Source organism: Acipenser ruthenus, chromosome 6, assembly GCF_902713425.1.
Source record: "Acipenser ruthenus chromosome 6, fAciRut3.2 maternal haplotype, whole genome shotgun sequence".
In the NCBI taxonomy this organism is placed as follows: domain Eukaryota; kingdom Metazoa; phylum Chordata; class Actinopteri; order Acipenseriformes; family Acipenseridae; genus Acipenser; species Acipenser ruthenus.
Genome location: NC_081194.1, coordinates 66,347,670 through 66,368,840, shown reverse-complemented (window position 1 = coordinate 66,368,840; position 21,171 = coordinate 66,347,670). Strand labels below are relative to the sequence as shown.

The following is a 21,171-nucleotide window of genomic DNA, read 5'->3' as shown; positions in this document are numbered from 1 at the left end:
ATACAAATACATAGCACTGTACACCCAACTAAGAACCAAGAAAAATAAAGTACAGAACTCCTTCCATATAAAAACTATTTATTTATGTTAAGCATTCTGTCATCACATCAATTAGCTGAAAATAAAATGTTTGGTTTAGAACTGTAATAAAATCACAGGTACAGGTAATTAACTAAGAAAATGATTCCCATCTATTCCAAAATCCCGCCTGGCTGAATTCTATTTAAAAACTAATAAACTGGAACTGGAATGGTCTGCTGTGGAAAGAAAAACTTGAAAAAAAAAAAAAACAGAACACAAATTAAATACCTTTCTGTTAAGTACAAAAATAAACCATCCTTTATACAGATTACAGATCTAACTTTGTTTTGGCAAGAACTGCAGCCAAGTTTATCTTTGATCTAACAAATTTAGCGTTCAGAGGAAATCCTGAAGCACAGAACAACATGCTTTCGAAGCTTCAAGTAGTGAGTAGTTTCCTATACATATTACACACACACAAAGACAGACTTCTTAATTGGAAATGGGTTGCAATCCAAATTCAACTTGGTAAGTTTATAATATGCGGATGTAACTAGGGAAATAATAGCACAATATCTGAAGGAACAGTTCCTTCCTGAGCAAAATGTCTTTTAATTTAGACACTAGTAGCATTAACAGCTCTGAGACTGGAAGGAATTTCAAAGTCTCCCCCCCAGAATTAACTATTTAGACTTTCAGACTAGAAAAGAAAACAAATTATTATCATATGTGGCCCACTTCCTTTGAGGAAACAAAAAATATCCACCAATGCATTCTCTTTAAAAGCACTGCACATCTGTTGATAAAAAGCACTTTTAAGTTGTTGATTAAATGACTATTCAAATGTTAAAGATTCTGGGTTTATTTTTCAAAGGTAGTCTCATCTCGTTTTAATGTAAGCTGCTTACACATGTCTACCTGGAAGCTGGTTTTTGTTTTGACCAGACAGACTTGTCTGATGTAATTCCACGCAGTTTTGTTTTCTCTAAATCCTACTGATAGGACTGTTGCACAATGACATCAGCTGCTCTATGCATTATGGGAAGCATGACTAATCAACCACCAGTCCAGGTGGAGACAATCCACAAAAGCGGCAACATTTGTATGCCCTCAGCACTGGAGTGGACCATCCCATATGTTTAAGATTTTGAAAATAAAGACCTAAACATCAAAAGTGCTGATCTGGGGGTCCTGCATCTAAAACCTAAATGGATGTTTCTACAGCAGCAATGTTGGCAATGTTTCTTTATAGCAAAACAATCAGGTTGTGTTCTTAGTTGGTCAACATATTCCCAATGCCTATTGCACGTTAACGGGAACCTGTGTGGTAAGAAACAAAGTATAATTTCCTACTGATTGTCACAAGGATTTCATATTTAAGATACATACAAAAATAATAATAAACACAAAGAAAACAATTCCTGGCCCACTCTAGCTCCGACCGGCTCGTATCATATGCCAATAATTGTTTAGGACAATTGCAAAAAAAACCCCTCCAAAATAACGAATGTACATTTTACACATGGTATCAGTTGCATAAGCCTGGGTAGCATTAAGATAAATGTACTTTGATCAATGTGTGTACAAAACAAAAAAATCATACCATAAAAATCAACATACCAACATACCAAAAGCTATGCCAATTAAAAACCTGTGAAACCTCTAATGAATGAATGAATTGGACACAATTGACAATTACGAACATCAGATTTAATTTTCTTTGAGATCCTTCCAAATAATACTACTAAACAAACACAATTACAATATTGAGCCACCGGGTGGCATGTGCTCTATTAAAAAAAATCCCTTCAAACACTGTAACCTCATAATCAAAATCCAATACGAACAAATGGAAAGAAAGCAAGAAAAAACATATATTGTTATTTTTAATAAGTGAAACATGTCACCTGCTCTATACTGTGCAGCAGTTCACTAGGAGGATGGTCCAAGATCATCATTCCTTAAAGTATTCACAATAGTTCATGAATTAACAAAAGCCAAACAAATACCTTTTAAAAAAATTAATAAATAAAAAAAGACATACAGCCTCTGCAGTGGGGAAGCGAACAGGAATCATCTGAAAGCAAGCTGGTGTTCTGAAGACCTCAAGCTTCTTAGACTGAAGACAGGTGGTGAAAGGGGGGGGGGGGGGCTGGGGGGGCCTACAAACCTCATACTCCATCAGTGAGGTCTGTATGCCTCCCAACCTTTAAGCTACACTTAGACCCTGGACCACCATGTCCCTGCCCACAGTTATGTGTGTGGCTGGCTATAGGCTGTTTCGACAAGTCCAGCAAAATCTTGTCAGCCCTTGAAACAGGGAGGCCTGGCATGTTAGAAAGTCTTATTGGCTGTATTATATATCTTTGGTGAAATACTGCCTGCTGACAGGACAAGGAGGTAGAGGTACAGTGGTTACCAAACAGTATAAAAATAAAATGCATTCCTTTAACCCAAGGAGTGACCCTGGATGTTTTTATCTACCACATATTACAGACTCAACAGGAATCCAAAGGAGAAACTGGAATTGGTTGGTAGCAAGGCAGAAACAGTAACTGAGGAACGCATAGCTGATCAGAGATATATTATCTTTAATGAACACATTATAAGGTTTATTTTAACTGGTTTTTTGGGGGTACTAAAGTGCAGCATCTGGCATCTGGTGCCATTGCCACATATTTTCTACATTGCTTAAATAGTGTAGCTCTCTTTAAAGAAAATTCTCAGTCATGAGACTTATTTATTTTCTACTATTTATTTAAAGTAGACTTTTACAGCAGTACCTTAAAATTGACCCAGAAAAAAATCAGGGCTGAATTTCAAAGGATTATTTTTCCGATGATTACCTATAATTAATCATACATTATACATTATATATATATATATATATATATATATATATATATATATATATATATATATATATATATATATATATATATATATATATAAGCACTATTTTCTATTTTTAAAAATAAATTTAATTCTATTTGTTTATTTCATTTTTTGAATCCTCCCATACTAGAAGCATTGTTAATACAACAGAGCTGCTTCATGTGAACAGCCATGCATTCCGTACTGCAGGAGACACATTTATTCCCTTGTATTTAAAATAATAATAATAATAATAATAATAATAATAATAATAATAATAATAATAATAATAATAATAATAACCACCATGTGCAAAGCATTAGCTTTCACAAAATATTAAGAGTACAACCACAAATGTTTCTTTACACAGAAATAAGATCTACTATAATACCACACCAGCTGATAATTTAAAATCAAAACAAACAAAAAGTAAAAAAATGGACTTCGCTGAATTATTAGTAAGAAAGGAAGTGCTTACTTCTAGGGCAGCTCCTTTTTTTATATATTTTTTTAAACTAATGTCTCAAAGAATCACAGCAAAGAAAGTTGCTCATGTCAGGAAGCCAGAAACTTTCTCCAAGCTTTGTTGAGTAAGGAAGGAAGAAATATGTTTGCGCTCGGCTGTTCCTTGCTAATAAGTTTGCATGTCTGCCAAGGGAGCAGGATGAAAAACTGAAAAGGAAAGATGTTTATCTGAACAGTATCACAATATCCTCTGTTTAGCCACAGCAGCCAAGACATTTACTGCGTCTGAAAGACAGATAGTCTGTTCTGCAAAAGACTACATTCTATTTACGATGCTTCTGCCAGGGAGAGCAACTCACACATGCAAACTATTATAAAACGTATATTTTTTTATTCTTCTTACTACTCTGAAGATCATTAGACATGGTTTTCAGTGTAACAGACATTATGCCAAATATGAAAATAAACAGTTTCAAGTATTCAATGCAACTAGAGCAGCTTATGTGCTGATATACAGGCAGTACATTTTTCTTCAGAATTGTGGTTAGGTCTTTAATATATTACTGCTTCTTAAGTTTTCAAATAGATCATACTTATTTCTATTTATGACTTCTTCTTTCAACTTGTTTAATGTTACCACATTTGAAAGCATAAATACAAAAATGACTGAATACTATAATAAAACAGACAAAATAATGTTTATCTTGTGGCCTAAAGTAGTACATCAGTTATCATAAGGGAGGGGTAACAGGATTTAGTGTACACAGATACTGTAGGGCAGGATTGAAGCTCTTGGAGAGCTCCAATCGTGCAGGTTTTCTAGGTGTCTTTACATCAAGGGCTAAAGATATGGAACACCTGTTAATCTTGACTAATTATGACAATAACTGGTGCAATTAAGTAACTGAGAGCTCGGTTGAAACAAAAACCAGAAGACCCAGTAGCTCTCCAGGACCAGGGTTGGAGACCCCTGCTGTATGGTACACAATTATGAACCTTTGATCAGACCATCCTCATAATCTAAGCCGCACACCTTTATATTAGGGCTGTCAATAAATCGCATACATTTTGTTTTACATTAATTTTAATGTGCGTTAATCACCCTTTGTCTTGACCCTCACTGCACACCGTAATTACTTCCCTACGGCACTATTTTAATACAGTTATACTCGAGTGCATGCAACGCATTAAGTGCAGTCGTCGTTTGAATAGAAAGTTAGTCACATAACTGTATTACGGAGCAATGCCCTAAAAGTGAAGGACTTATGAATGGGAATTCTATTAAAAAAATTATTGGATAGAAAGACTGTTACTTTTATCTGTTAGTTCCAGTATCACAGAATGCATTTAGTCTGCTGTACCTCCTGCGTGCTGTAAACACTCCTTCACTTCTCAAAACACACTTTCTAACAGTTATTCTGCTACAGGCAGCAACAGAAGAACAACAAATGAAACCCATCAGTTTCAACATAATTATTTTTTTTTTGAGAAATTCAGGAGTTCTGCAAGCATGTGAATCAAGCTACATCATGTCAGTACAGTACAGGGTGTCCCACTTGAAAGTAGACCCATCTTAAGTATTTTAGTTAGATGTTGGCATTCAGTCTATGTTCATGTTGGGAGTGTCATTCCTGTATAAACCAAGTTTATAATAAAGAGAATTCCTGTACATATCTGTGCCTGCTCCTTCATGTGATTATTTATTACTTATTTATTTGGTTATTTAATACTTGTGCTACTTATGGGGGCTACTTTCAGTGAGACCCCCTGCATAACCAATACTGTTGCAAAGTGGATAGCTACCGACTTTTAATTTTATTTCAAATTACCAAATGTATTTTAAAATATATTGTTTACAATTAAGCAACATATAACTGTTAGTCAGTGAATACTTTGTTTTATTTAGATATTTTCAAGTTATAAAAAATCATTTAATACCCTTTTAAAAGGAAACATAAGAAAATATACAGTTTAATTTGACATGCAATAAGGTGAGTAATAAACTGACTCTGTTGTGTTTGAGCAGTTGGTTCAAACAATTTAGCAGCAAATGCTAGAGTTTTTCTGTATCATTATGTATAAATAAATGTAAAACCATAAAGAGTGGTCAACAATATGAATCCAGAAATAAGAAAACAGGGTTTTTATGATGCACTGTTTTTTTGGATGATGTTAAATAATAATATTAATAATAATAATAGTTCAGGCAGGGGCCAGGCCTGCATAAGGGACTACTAAAATAAAGACAAAGTGCTCGTGACTTGGTAACAGAATATGGGTTTCCCCTTGACTACTCAGAACTACGAACCGATTGACCTTTAAGGCCGGGAAGCGAGGACTACCCCCAAGGGGAAACTAAGGAAGGATAGGAGGATGAATCAAGGTCTCCCTGGCTTACTGAGGTCGTCTAGTCGACAGAGGTCAGACTCGGCTCATGCTCCGGGGCCACATGGAGAGCTTTGTGATCTACGCAGAGAGAACAAAAGCTCTGGAAAAGAGAATAAGAAATAAACACAAAGAGGGCCAGGGGTCTCCTCCCGCCCCGCTGCAAGAGCCACCTTCGATGAGTGAGTCAATGACTAGCTCAAAAGTTGGGAGCAGCTTGCTCTCCGAAGGGGGAGACTGGCATGGGTGCACATTAATAGATTAGCAGGAGAATGGAAAACAAAATATAGTTAAAAGTTATTTGGCCGGGGATCCCTTCTGGCCAGCGGGAACCTTCCTCTCGGAGGGCGAATCGACGTAGTCGGCCTCTAAGGTCGGGAAGTGATCTTTACTAGCCCCCCAAAAGAGGACCCCCCGGCTCCCCGCAACTGTGCCACCAATGCAAAGAAGAGAGAAAATTGTTAGTTAGAAAAAAAAGTTAGGCCGCGCCATTGCCCTCTGAAATAAAAAATGTCCCGCTGAATTTCTCTTAACACACCCGTGTGTCCCCCTTCCCAGACCAGACGCAATACCAATACGCAGTAAATTAATGCATTTTGTATTAACATGGCATGTCAGACGACAGGCTAATCTTTTTTACTTGTTTGTTTACACTTGCGTTTTCATAATTAAACTCCTGTGCTTTTATTCTCCAGTCCAGTAGAATGCGCTCACACCCGCCCTGGTTACAGTCAGTTTCACAGTAAAGCCTGGACAACAACATCAGGCTTGTTAAAAACATGGCCCGGCGCAAATATAACCTTGTGGCCCTGTTACACCTGACCATTACTTCTGGAAGAATAAGTAATCAGCTTCGACAGTCACTGTTGAAATGTAGGCTGTTATATTTGTGCTTAAAAATACTGTGAAATTCATCCGCTGTAAACGTATCTATTTGCTAGACAAAATATCTGTCTGATATTTGGAGATATGGAGTGACCTACGAAGTGAATGGGAGAAATGTGTACTTCTGCATACTACAGTACAGTTTGTAGACAAAGTTCAGTAGATTTGTGAAACAAAAACCACATCATTGATTAAAACAAAACAAAAAAAGTAGCCTATGGTAACGTTATAACATATGTGAATTTTGTCTTTTCTATGACATAAAATGCTAAAATTCAGGGACAAAATAATTCAGTATGTGTTAAGCACCAACTGTCTCTTGGCCATTTCGCCAGTAGGCCTATAACGGCATGATAAATATATATACAGTATGTAATTTTATACAGCACTGTATATAATACATCTTGCATTGAGAAAACACCACTGGAATCGGAATAAAGGAAATTATTATGTAATACAATGCATGTGCAGTCATGGTTTTGGCAAGTAGCATTATCATTATGTGCAGTATTAAAATATGTTAAAATATAGCAAATCGACAATACCAACGAAATACATATTGTATATTTGACTTTTTTTTTAGTGTTCTGTATAAAATTAAATACAGAGTACCTGAAACAGATATACGCGTTTATCATATCAACAACATCAACGTGTGTTTTAAAAATAAAGCAAAAATTGTTTTGAAAACTGTCCAAAATACTTACTTGGGGGCTAAGAATGAAAAATGTAAAAAAAAAAAAAAAATGCCATTTTTGATATGGAAATTGTCAAAATAAAGGGGCAGCTCGAAGGTAACAATTTACCAGTCAGGAGAATGGCATTTAAATACTACTATTAAACTGTATCTGTCGGTAATGTGGTTTCTTCTGCAGCGGTTTTCAAACTGGGGTACGCGAGAAAAATTCTGAAATGGTGGACAACGCATTTTATTTAGTACCACTTGCCAATCTATTGCAAACTTTTGTCATGTAATCAACGTTTAATCGCTAACACCAGACTGATGTGCTTTGACAGAAGGTTCAATGCACACATGACTAATTTACATATGAAATATGTACGTTTTAAATAAGCCCTGTTGTTTAAATGTCATATAAACAATTGGGCAGTTACTGCAGTCTGTCTTTGGGATTAAAAAAAACCAAAAAAACAATTGCATATTTAAAAAAAACTAAAAGCCTAGTCTTTAACTCATTTTATTTCCTGTGTGCATTCGTGCCTGCAAATCGATATTTATTTTTTGCAATGACCCGATTAAAGTTTATTGTAACTTAAGTACTATTGGTTAATTTAAAAATACAAAATGTATGGCCAATCAGAAACCGAAGTATTGCCATGCGGTCTAATATGACAAGCCGTTACGTCTGGTGTGAGAGTAGTAAGAGTTTTTAGCTTTCAATCCAGTGAAAAAATCCGGATTGTTGGTTCAATACTAGTACATAAGCAGCAAAGGGTGATCAAGACGAAATACCGTCAGAGATTAAAAATGCCAAAAATGTCTTGCGACTGAAGCTCTCTCCAATTTCCCTGCCATCATCTGTGATTTGTGTGGTAACAAGCAGGGACATCCATCACACTGATACTAGATAAGCATTTTATTATTGTTTTTTAATTATCACCAGTACTGTACGTTTTAGTCGCCAAGAATTTAAAAATGCCAATATTTTTTCGTAATGAGGTCAGCTGTAGAGATGCGTGGATAGTGAACTTTACTTTGCCTTCTTTTCTGTAATTTTATTATCAATAAAAATACATGATTACCTTTTGCTATCATGGAATAAGTAGTCCTATGTCATTTCTGAGTGATTGAGGCTATCATGGAGACTTCGCTGATTTTAATTAATTAGTAATTACAATAAAATGATTTTGATGTTTCCAACAACTAGAAACCTGTTTGAGGGACTATTTTTTTTTATCCAAAAGTAAATATAATATATTTCTTTCCATTATAATACCGTACCTTTTATAATTGTATCCATCACACACTCCAAGGCTCTTGTGCGTTTTGGTGTATCATGTTATTGTACAGATCTTTTTTTCTGTTTTCATTTTATTATGACTCTCAGATGGGGGTATATATACAGTATATATACACACACACACACACACACGGTGCCGTGAAAAAGTATTTGCCCCCTGTCTGATTTTCTGCATTTTTGCACATTGTTCACATTGTATTTGGTCAGATTTTTTGGTGGGTTGTAGTAGTATATAGAGGGAGTCTGAGAGAATAAATGACACCAAAGTTTGGTGCTTCTTTCATTTGTTTGGTGTGCAAGGTAATCAAACATGCAATCTTCAGGTATGAAAAAGTTATTGCCCCCCCTAGTTAACTCAACCCAATTAAAGGGATAATTAGGGTCAGTTGTTTGAGTACTTTGGTTGACAACCAGGCCTGATTTGGGCCAGCCCTTCCCAATATAAATCTGACTAACTTTGGCCCTTACCATCAGAGTGAAGTTGTCAGCACACAGGTTCTAGAGGCACATCATGCCACGAACAAAAGAAATTCCTGAAGACCTCCGGAAGAAATTTGTTGATGCCAATCAACAAAGGGTTACAAAGCCATTTCTAAGGGCTCCACCGAACCACAGTCAGCGCCATATTGTCCAAATGGAGAAAGTTTGGGACAGTAGTGAATCTTCCCAGGAGTGGCCGTCCTGCCAAAATCTCTCCAAGAGCAAGGCGTAAAATCGTCCAGGAAGTCACAAAAGAACCCTAGAACAACATTCATGGATCTGCAGGCCTCTCTCGCCTCGGCTAGGGTCAGTGTTCATGACTCCACCATCAGAAAGACACTGGGCAAAAATGGGATTCATGGCAGAGTAGCAAGGCGGAAACCATTGCTCACTAAGAAGAACATGAATGCTCATCTCAAGTTTTTAATAAATAAATGAAATATGTATCACATTTTTGTGTTATTTGTTCACTCAGGGTCCCTTTTATCTAATATTGGGTTTTGGTTGAAGATCTGATAACATTCAGTGTCAAAAATATGCAAAAATGCAGAAAATCAGACAGGGGGCAAATACTTTTTAACGGCACTGTATATATATATATATATACAATTTATATAATGTAACCTCTCAGCAGAGAGGAAAAACCCCACCTTTGTGGGATGAAACCTCTGATCCTGGCAGGGAGATGGCCCCCACTCCGGGCATGCTACCAATACTTGTTGAGCAGAAATACTATCAAGGAGAGAAGAGCGAATGTAAGAATCCACTGCTGAGGAAGGACTGGTTGATTTTCACGTAGGCTGCTGATGCTGCTGCACCTATATGGAATGAATGGGAGAATACGACTGGGGAGGAACAATGGCTTTAGAATGAGCTGAGACAGAAGATTGCAAATGTATGAATTTAGTTGAAAACCAGTTCGCTGAATGGAGGAATGGGTGGAGGGAAAGGTTGAGCTGAGGGAGCCGGATGTCTGAATTGCACGATCTGTAAACAAGAAACAGCATCAGCAGTGTTAATAGTGATACCTGGAAGGTGCTGGGCTTCAAAATAAAACTATTAACTGAAATCCAGACTAGCCGGCAAATAAGTTGCATAATTATAGGGGAAGAGGAACGGCCTTTATTAATATGAACAGTAGACTGATTATCACAAAAGATTAAATGAGCCCCAAAGATAGGCTGTGATGACAATAGGGAATACTTCAAGTAAGGCTGTAGATTTAAGCTCAGGAGGAAGATTTTTTAAAATTGTTTTGATTTCTAGGGCCAGACATCTGAGAACCATTGATTGAGAGGATGGGGGGCAGCACTGAAGTTACTATAACACAGAGAAAGGCGGTTCCAGTGCTGTAGGGGAGAGATCTGAAAGGACTGAATGAGAGAGCGATTGCGTTCCAATTTATAGGGAGGCAGTTGGGCTTCAAATCGAATAGTATCCAAAGCAATTCCTAGGAACTCAAGAGTGTGAACTGGACCGATGGTTTTCCCCTGTGAGAGGGGGAAGCCAGCTGCTGAGAAGAGAGACATGAGTTCTAGGAGTACTTCAGCTGGAGAGGCTGATGGAGGAGATATATGGAGAAAGTGAATGTCATTTAGATGAAAGAGGGCAGGTGGAACCAGAATGAGCATCACCACAAAACTGCACATATGTAAAAAACGGCATCCTTTGGAAATGCAGAATGAGGAATTGAAATTATTGCACAGCTGTCTGCCGCCGGAATGTTTGTTGGGTCTTCCATGAGAATCTTTGCTTGTTGAAAAAAGCAGGCAGAGCTGAAGAATGAATAGGAGAAACTGCAGAAGCACAATTCCTAAAAATAAATAAATAAATAAATAAAAGTGTTGTCAAGAGCAGTGGAAGATAATTTGAGGCTGTCCAAAAGCAGCCTCCTCTTCAGTCTCCTCATCAGAGGTAGAAAGGATGGTAGAAGCACAAACCGCAAGCGTTAGCATAGAGACTGAAGAATCTATTAAAGATCATGATCGGGCTGAGACCAGTAATCAGTGTATTACCCAATGCTAACCGAGAAGCTGCTTTGGCTGAAAAAGCTTGATCATAAAAGTGGTACTGCCAGTGGTACTGCCAGTTCTGTCCAGTTCTTGTCGCCAGTGAGCATAAACTTCACAAAGGAGATCACGAAAAAACAAGCACAATTCTCCAAGAGTTTTTTTTTTTTTTTTTTTTTTTTTTTTACACAGCCGAGGATCCCGAGATTTTAGAGTAACAGACAGTCAACTTCCCTGTGATCCAGAGATTCTGAGATTGCAATAAGAAATCGAAACCAAATGAACGTCTTTACCTTCAATAACATTGAAGCTCTGTTGAGGAGAGAGTGACTGCAATTAACTACTGAAACAGCAGAGGATCCAGAAGTAGGGGCGGTCGCTAAAGTCAAGATTGGCTGCTCGAGAACAGGTGTGGGCGTGGCTAAAGCAGCGGGGGAGGCGAGCACTGCAGCTGGTGCTCTACTGATGAGGATGTAACGGCTGCCTGTAGGAATGGAGGTGGATGGAGGATGAATGAGTGGACTCATATCGTTAAAAATCTGATAACGCAAATGGGAGGATGGATCAGATGAAATTGAAAGCTGAGGGGTTGTAGATGCCGAATCGAAGGCGAGTGAAGCTTGCAAAGTAGCAGGGGCAGCGCATGAACTGACTAGTCTGGATCTCTTCTCAGTCTTTTGAGGAGGACAGATAGACTCATCTGATAAGGAACTGCAATATGAAACAAATAAAGCAGCCTGATCGCACCCTGCTTCAATGGGCAATCCTTTTTGAAAAGGCTTTCACGAGTTTTTCGATGGGCCAATCCTTGTAAAAAAAAAAAAAGTTGCGCTGGAGAATCATCCTCAGGTTTAATGCTTTTAGCACGGTGAAGTAAAATGGCAGCAGCCACAGCTGGAAAAGCAGGGATTGAAGCAGCAGCATTGTCATATGGAGGAGAAGCAGGACGGGCACAATCCTTTTATGTGCAAAGAGGTGCATTTACAATTTTTGGTACTCATGTGCTGAATTACAGTTCCTGGTTGGGTTTGGTAATTTATTTCTATAGCTGAAAAAAAAAAAATTGGGTCAGATTATCAGTGCTCTAATTATGTTTTAACTGTCTTTTTGGACTGCTGTTTGAATGAAATCCAAATCTCAATGTGTTGAGTTGACATGGTCTTGGAGACACTTCTTGAATCAGATCAAATAACAAATGCCAATTTTTTAGGAACTTGGCTGCAGAAACTGGCTTTGAGGCAGGGATAAAGGCAATTCGCATTGCATACACAGCCATATCAATGCACTTGTACAACACATGGACTTTGCTCAGATATTCATGAAACCAGACTCAAATCTGGTTTACATGTAACAAACAGTAAGTGGTAGGGGAAACACATTTGTGCACAGTGGTCATGTGTTTGTTATTTAAAAACTGTAAATTATATTCATACTGCCATACCGCCAGTCGTAATTCATTAAGATAACATTTTTGAGGAAATGCAATTTATCCATAGAAAAGGTTTGTCGTCAACAAAGTTAAGTACCTGATTTGATTATAAAGTAGTCAATACAGTGTATATCCAAAATTATTTTTAACACCTGTAACTTGAATCATATAATACAGCTTTGTATAAACTGGAAAGGCACCAGAGAGATTGTAGCTTCAAGAAAATCTCCAAGATGGTTTCAAGACAAAGTCAAAGTCACTCCTTCCAAGTTCTATGTCAATTTAACAATATAGTGTAGTTTGTTTCCTTTTTACCAAAGATAATGAACACAACAAGAATTTCTGTGTCAGTGAAGAAGATATTACCCAATACTTCTGTCTACTTAATATAGTTCTAACTTAGATTCCCTGTGTCACTGAAAGTCTGTAAGTGGTTGTTTATGTCACAGGACTGGAAAAAGTCCACAATAATGAAGCATCTACTTGCTTGTACTAAACTACAGAATACACATGATCCTCAAAGTTGCATAAGGGGGACAACTATAGAAAGCAACTTTAAAATACAGTACAAGATCAAAACAAAATGTTTTTTGAAGAGCTTGGTTTTGGTCTACCAAATACCTCAACTAATATAGCCATACTGTAATTGCAGTAAAAATAAATCTGTATTCAGATGTGTGACCGAGCTGTTATTGAGTGGCGTGTGGGTGGTGATGTCACGGACCAGGAAGCAAACAAAGGCATGGAATGGCGGTGGTGAAACTGAGCGCTACGACGCTCGGCTATTTTATTAAATAAACAAAACAAAAGGTTTAAACAAAACAAACACCAAAACACTAAACAAAAGGGCACGTTGGCCAAACAAATAAACAAACAATAACGGAAACAAGTATATTTATATATAGCAATTGTTTTTCTCTCTCTTTCTCCACAAAACACGTCTCGCCTCTGTCACTCTTCCCTCAGCGCAGATAGCTCTAGGCTTTTATATTCTGGCCGAGGGGTTAACTAGCTGTTAATTATCTTATTACCCCTCGGCCACAGTCTGCACGAGTTTAGTAAGGATGCGCGACTGTCAGCTAGTTAAATAATCAGTAGCTGATCAGTCACGCATCCTCACAAGGTTTTTAAAAAGACAAAACAATAACAAATAATGGCGGCGGCCTTTATCCGCGCCGCAAACAATATATTGTATAAGCAGGAATCCATGTGCTGGGCAATCATGGGTTTGTTAATTTGCAGGTTTCTAATAATAAAAAAATAATAAAAAATAAAAAAATGTCAGGGAGGTTTCTTACCATTGCAGGTGTGAATAGTGGGGAAAAAGAAAACAAACGTGTAATGTACTGTATAAAGCACAGATGTAGTGGGATGGGTCTTCACTCCAAGTCCCTTTTGCAGCCTTTCTTTTCTTATGCACATGGTAAGTTTGTGTTTTACCCCAGTCAGGGTCAGTGCAGAAAGAGCAGTAAACATGATTTACAATAGAACAGAGCCTCACAGAGCCCTGGCCAGAGAGTCCAAGCTGGTGCTGCAGCCAGACCCAGAGATTCAGGCCCCGGCACAGTCCATTCCGGTTCATCTAGGAGTATTTTACCTATTAAAATGATTTAGTGGACAGTCTCCAGCTGAAGTGGGGCCGAGGGGAATGCAAATCAAAGGTGACTGGCAGGTAAGGTATATAGGCAGCAATCAACCGAACTATGTGCAAACTGGCACAATTTCAACAAGACCATTTATAACATTTAAGTCAAGAGGTATACAAGAAAAGGGACTGCTGCTTCGGCTGCTAACTAAATCCACAGATAGATTACACGCCACTGAATAAACACTTCCAGATGCGACCATATAGAAAACCATTTACACATGAAAAAGTTTGCTTTCATAAATCTAAAAATGAGTTTCAAGAATTTTAATGGCATAATATTTCACTTTTTTTCAAGATATTTATGCATTAACAACTATGACTTGATAGCTTCTTGGCATATTCACATTAATTTTAATACAGAATTTCACAATTAAAAGTTTAAGATATGCATTTATATGTATTATGTATCTACAGTAGAACAGGGGTTCAACCTTTTTTATTCAAGACGGCGACAACCTAGGTTTTTTTTTTTTTTTTTTAATAAATCTTAGCTTGGGTCACAAAGTTTAAGCTTGGGTCACAAAGTTTTAATTGTATTATTACTTGTACTGTGATACTTGAGATGTATTTGCTTACGATTGTAAGTCGCCCTGGATAAGGGCGTCTGCTAAGAAATAAGGCATCTGCTAAGAAATAAATAATAATAATAATAATAATAATAATAATAATAATAATAATAATAATAATAATAATAATAATAATAATAGTAATTAATTAATTAACTAACTAACTAACTACTGTTTTCTGATTAATTCATCTCCTTTAAAATATCACATGCATCACTTAGAAATGCATCATTATTGTTTATAATTTACAAGTTAAAATACAAGTTTCTGAGCTGTCTGCTATCAATATCGGTTATAGAAATAGCACAGGGTATTTGCTTTGTCAAAACATAATAAAGATTACCTAATTATAACTTTGCAAATGTAATGGTTTCTTACTTTTAAATCTTACATTATTGCCTCATGAGACACACTCACGTACACATACAGTACAAAGCCAGGTTGTCATAATACCTAATTTTCTCTAAGTTGGGTGCAGGTTCCCCTGACTTGCTCCTCATTCTGCTTTTTGACAGATTCCTGAGCTACACAGTAGTGTTGTTTTACAAATAACTTATTAATATGCTTGTTTATATGTGATGAAATGACGAGAGGGGCGGTGTTTATTGTGGACTTAATGTACACCAGCTGAACACATCTGATCTCAGAGCTAGATATTTTGTTTCTTTTAAAATAGCAGCACACTCTGACACCACAATATTTAAGTTTTAACCACAAAATTTCTGCACAGAAGACAGTGTATAAAAAGTATACCTATATTGTGTCCACATACATTAGAGAAGCACAATGTGATAATACTGTACAAAATTTTTTAATTACAGAAAAAAATACCAGTATTTCAAAGTTAAATCACAAATGTGTAACTATTCACTTTACTATACCTACAGTCTAACTAACAGTTGAAATGTCTATTCTTTACAGCTTTGGTATGTATTTCATAGCATGCTGAAATCACAGTAAATGTCAACTGTATCCTTTTTGTATACTTTTACCTGCCATTTATTTTGCAGAAAATATTTTTTTTTTGTTCTTACAGCCATGCTATGTACAATATGATCAACAGAACAGATGGACTAAGCATACTGTACTGTATGTCCTCTGGAAACAGAACCCTTTGTTAAAGATACCCTTTATAGTACAGCAAAACAAACTTTAAAAAGGGTAGAATAGAAGTCAGCAAGAAAGGTAATTGAAAGCAGGCCACTGCTACCATAAACGCAATTACAATTACTCTGTTTTTATTACCATTATAAATGCTACATATCATGTTCTTTTTAAACCAGTGGTTGAAGGGGAATTTGTATTGATTGCCTTAAATGGTCCCCCTTCACTAGTGAAATACGTGCAACCAAACTGGTTTTTAATACAACACAAACCCAAATTAAAATGTAGGTTGTCCGAATAAAATAAAACAAAAAATGTAGGCATTATTATATTCATTTTGACATGGTTGTCTAATACATTTTTAAGAGATTATTAAGCCTTCATAGAAACACTGATATGACTCAATGTTGCACTGTTAATGATATTTTGATGTCACAATCTGACAATTTAATTTTGTCGGCACGGTTAAAGAACAAAAAAACTAAACAAAAAAACAAACATGCTCAAACCTGAACAAACTTTATTCCATGGTGACCTGCGTTGTGACCACATGGACAGGATCTCCTGGTTAAGATCTGGATCAGGTGATCAGTTAGATTCCACCCAATGAGGCATGAAAACAGCACACAACGGTCTGACCTGCACTTGGATGTCTGTGTTTTGCGGCTGGTAGACCAAGTCTGGCTGAAGCGATATGCTTTAATTAGGTTAGCCACCATTAGGGTCAGGAAAATATCCACATCTACTAATCTTGCTTAATTTGCTATTGCAAGAAGCCTAATATAAGCTTATTAAGGGCCGGACCAAATCAAACCCTGATCACTCTTGCAAAAGAGTGTTTATGCGATAATATTGCTAGTTTCCATATCGCATTTTCTTTATGATGAAACCAAAACTAGCTTTTTCCAATCCGCGAAATGGGCGGAGAGACGTTTCACAGGAGTAGGAGGGACTGCCGAAAGCAACATGAAAACAGCTGTTAACCAATCCCCAGCCGGTATTTGTGCATACAATGAAGGCTGCCAGTTTAATTACAGTACAATCAAGTTTTGAAAGTTTAGCCTTGGATTCCATTCCTCTAAGGGGCCTTTCACACCTAGTTCGTTTGGAGAGGATAATTCGCACTTGAGTTCAGTTGACACCTAAGTTCGGTTGATTTTGGCAGGTGTGAAACGTCCAAATGCACACCAAACAAGTAGACTAGGATTCACTTAAATAGGTGGTCTCTGATGTAATGCATAACCCACAGTACATCGCGCGCGGAAAGCACACATAGGTGTGTGTACTGTATGGTGAAAAAAACAAACAACAATGCACATAATGACACACAAAAACGTGGGTGTTCCTCAGCGATATGTCTAACACGAGTTTCGCACTGACATTGTAACAGCAGATGTCAAACAAACCAAATGAACGTACATTATGTAATTATTACAGATACAGTATTTAATAGACGCTCTGTACATTTATACCCGCTGATTGTCTTCCAAACGTGTAGACCTGTAACTGATAAAGTTCACTGAAAGAACAGTTGCAGGCAGTGCACGCACTTTGCAGGATATGCCAGAATCATGGCTTTGAAAACAGCTATGAAGCTGCTTGCAAAATTAAGAGGGATTTACAGCTGGAGATGGCGAATCGTAAAAGCAGACAACACTGAATAGCTATTTTTAAAATTGTGCTTGATTATTAAATGTAATTACAGTATCAACAGTTTACTTTTCTCTAAGGACAACTGGTAGTATAGTAGGCTACATTGTTGCAGAGTAGCCTACGGTAGCTTACCCTAGGCCTAATTTTATTATAGTTTACAATGGTTTATTCTTGTATTTTGTTTAAAAAACAGAAACGTAACGTCTATCTCAGTGATGTTCTCTTAAAACATGTATTTCAGTGATGTGCTTTCTAAAAGTACAGTATATATAGGCTACATATAAATAAACTTGAAATTAACTTGAAATTATGTCTTTCTGCTTATTAACAACTTCGGTTATTAATAGCTTTTGGCTAGGAACCAAGGGGTTGATAATAAGCGGCATCTACTATAGCAGTACTATCACAAGACTGACACGAGTGGGAACCCTCCATGTTTATACGTTAACTGTAGGCTCTTTACTGATGTCTAGGCATCAACAGGAAGATATCATATTGGTCACATCCACTAATAGTCAATCAGATTCAGAATTATAAAATGAAAGCAAACACATTCTGGTGCGAATACAGTTGTGAAGGCGAACTTAAACTCGCTTGGAGAAAAAAAAAAAGTTAGTTTGATATTTTTCAGTCTGAAACCAAGTGAAGCAAAATTGCAACATTTTAGTTTGTTGCAAGTGGATTCTGAATCGGATCTTTATAAACGAACTAGGTATGAAAAGGCCCTAATGTGAAATAGTTGGTTTCTAATATAGGTCTGCATAATGTGGGCATGTGCCAAATAAACACATTTACTGTAACACATTAGTTTTATTCCATTGTTGTTAGAAACCACAATACCAAATCAAAATAAGCAGCTCGCCGCATTCAACAATTACAAAAAAAAATCCCAGAAAACCCCAACTCTACACTTAATCTGTTCCACTAGTAAAACCTGGCATTGGGGAACGCTATATATAAGAGGGAAATAGTTCAAATAAATAATTACATATATTAGCTACAATGCAGTGCTTTATATACAATGCTCTGTTTATTGCACTGTAAGAGTAACTGATATCTGTCACAGTTATTTGTACTGGTTTAAAAGGGAACTGCTATCTGATGTGAGTTTAAGTACTTGTATTAATCCAAAATAGCAACCTGTTTACAATGCTTCACATCTGGGATCAATGTTAATCATCCAAAAGAAATGCCACTGAGGGCAAAGTTGCTTTTTTTTTTTTTAAATAATCATTATTCTCTTCTCAGTTCCTCACACTTCAGTAAAGTTGTATCCAGCCCCTGAATGTTTTTTTTTTAGGAGCCAATTGATGCCTATTACATTCTACATATTTATATAAACAAAGTTAAAAAAAGATTTTCTTAACTTTGTGCACATGTTCTTTCTTGGACTACTTAAAAAAGCATCACAAGTCATAAAGCAACAGAAAAGTCACAAAGCAATAGCATCCCAGAAAATGCATCAGGTTGCAATTTATTTCTAGGCACACCCATGCCACTGTAAGGATTCTTGTACTGCACCATTATATAAGTTAACATCACTTATGTCTGTTGCTCACGTAAATAAAAACATGAAACACAGTAACTTAGATTACAAATAACCCAACAAAATACAAGCAAAGTACAAGAAAAGTACAAAGGCTTGCCAATAAGTATTTCCATCTTTGATCTTACAAAAAAAGATTACTCTCTTCTTTGTTGCTTACAAGTTAAATTCAAAACATGTTTCTACCTATAACCAGACCTCAACGAGATTAAGCATCTCATCTAGTTTTATTATAATTGAAATGATGTCATACATGGTAAAGGTCAACATCTAATTAAAATCTAAATTTAATATTTAAGTAGCTATTCTTTTTTTCTAAAGATGTTTTCATATGATTCCATTTATTTGTATTATATAACATCTGACATTTTGCCCCCAAAGTGCTGTGAAGTTATTTCAAGAAAACTATATATTAGTAGCTGACATTTCCTATTTTGTTAGTAAGAAAAATAACTTATTCAATAACATGTAAACAAATGTCAATGTACAAACCACCAAGATATGTATCATTTATATATGTGCAGTTTCTTTAAATTACATCTAGTAATTTAAATTAAGTTAAATTATTTAAATGTACTGTATAACATGTGAATAAAATAAATAAATTAATATTAATAAATCTAATTATTTATATTGAGATGTTATAATTAAATCTTAAAAATGCTCCTTCTCTTTGACCAGTAATTTACTGCAACAGCACAGAAATAAATATATACACACATACATGCCATAATAAAGAACTAACACGTAGTGCTGTACTATACTGTATTAAAACACTAGTTTTTTTCTTCTGTTGGCCAATGGCTTAATGCCAACTACAAATAAAAGGTTCCAGATAAGAATAATTCTGTTCTTCCTGACCTTCACAGTATAGATAAGAACAGTTACATGTCTGACCACAGATTCTCAGGAAAATAGATCAGATGAGCCAGATATAGGCTTTAGCATAACGGGAGTCAGTTTAAAAGCTTCATTTAATCACAATAGTAAATCATTTGGCTGTAGAGCTCTTTAAAACTGATAAAGAGCCAAAATGAATGAAAAATATGTTCAGTGCCCTGCCTGTTAAATATAAATACAACATCCAGAACAAAAAACAAGATATATGGCAATTAATGGTTATACATGGTTATACACTTGTTGAAGCTGACACCCTGGGATCCTTCAAGAAGCTGCTTGATGAGATTCTGGGATCAATAAGTTACTAACAACCAAACAAGCAAGATGGGCTGAATGGCCTCCTCTCGTTTGTAAACTTTCTTATGTTCTTAAATTCTTATATGTATACTGGAAATATTGATATCACGGAGAGTTTTGCAGTTCACAAGTGATAACTACAGTTTTTTTTTGTTTGCTATATTCTTCACATGCTATACCCTATTATTTTATACCATTACAAGGGTTTGCTTTAAAAAGTGTGTTTAAAACGACTTTATAAGATCTTAGAATGGAGTGATATTAAAGAAACTTTCCAATCTGACCCACCTCACCGTGGCCACCTGGGTTTATATCAGATGTATCTGAACAGTTTCACTTGTCATGGTAGCTTTTCTTTGTCTCTAATAGTAATGTAATTATTTGAGACATTCTACCCTTAAGATTCCCTCATTGCTCAAAAAATGATCTTGTGTGCTAATGTTGTGCCAAATTCAATGAAATAAATTTAGTTTGGTTAATTCTTCCTCCCTCAAAAATTGCGATCAATGTCATTGCTAAGCAAATATTTTAAAACAGAGAATATATATATATATATATATATATATATATATATATATATATATATATATATATATATATATATATATATAAGTGTTGTAAATCGAACCCATCATTATCAAGATAAATTGCTTAAAAAAAAGTGTAAAATCTGACGAATTTCCAGTGTAAACATAACAGTAAATTAAGAAAAAAATAAATAAAAAATCAATCCCACTGTCCAAAGGAGAAAAAAAACAAGGTTTGAAAACCATGTTAACACTATGGCCTATTCACATGTTAATAATTCTCTCTCATTTTTTTTCTTTTTATTTGCTGTTGAGGCTACAATTTATGAATTTCGTAGCCCAGCTTCTAGCAAATGCAGCAGTTCCTGTCAGTGCCGCAGCTACAGAGATAAATTTCACTTTT

At 36.1% G+C, this 21,171-nt stretch overlaps 1 protein-coding gene across 2 annotated transcripts in view; it reads right to left on the bottom strand.

Annotated features, from left to right (window-relative positions):
- The window catches only part of LOC117411046 (transcription initiation protein SPT3 homolog), a 194,607-nt gene that overhangs the window by 13,881 nt on the left and 159,555 nt on the right, over positions 1–21,171 (bottom strand). The window lies entirely within an intron of this gene.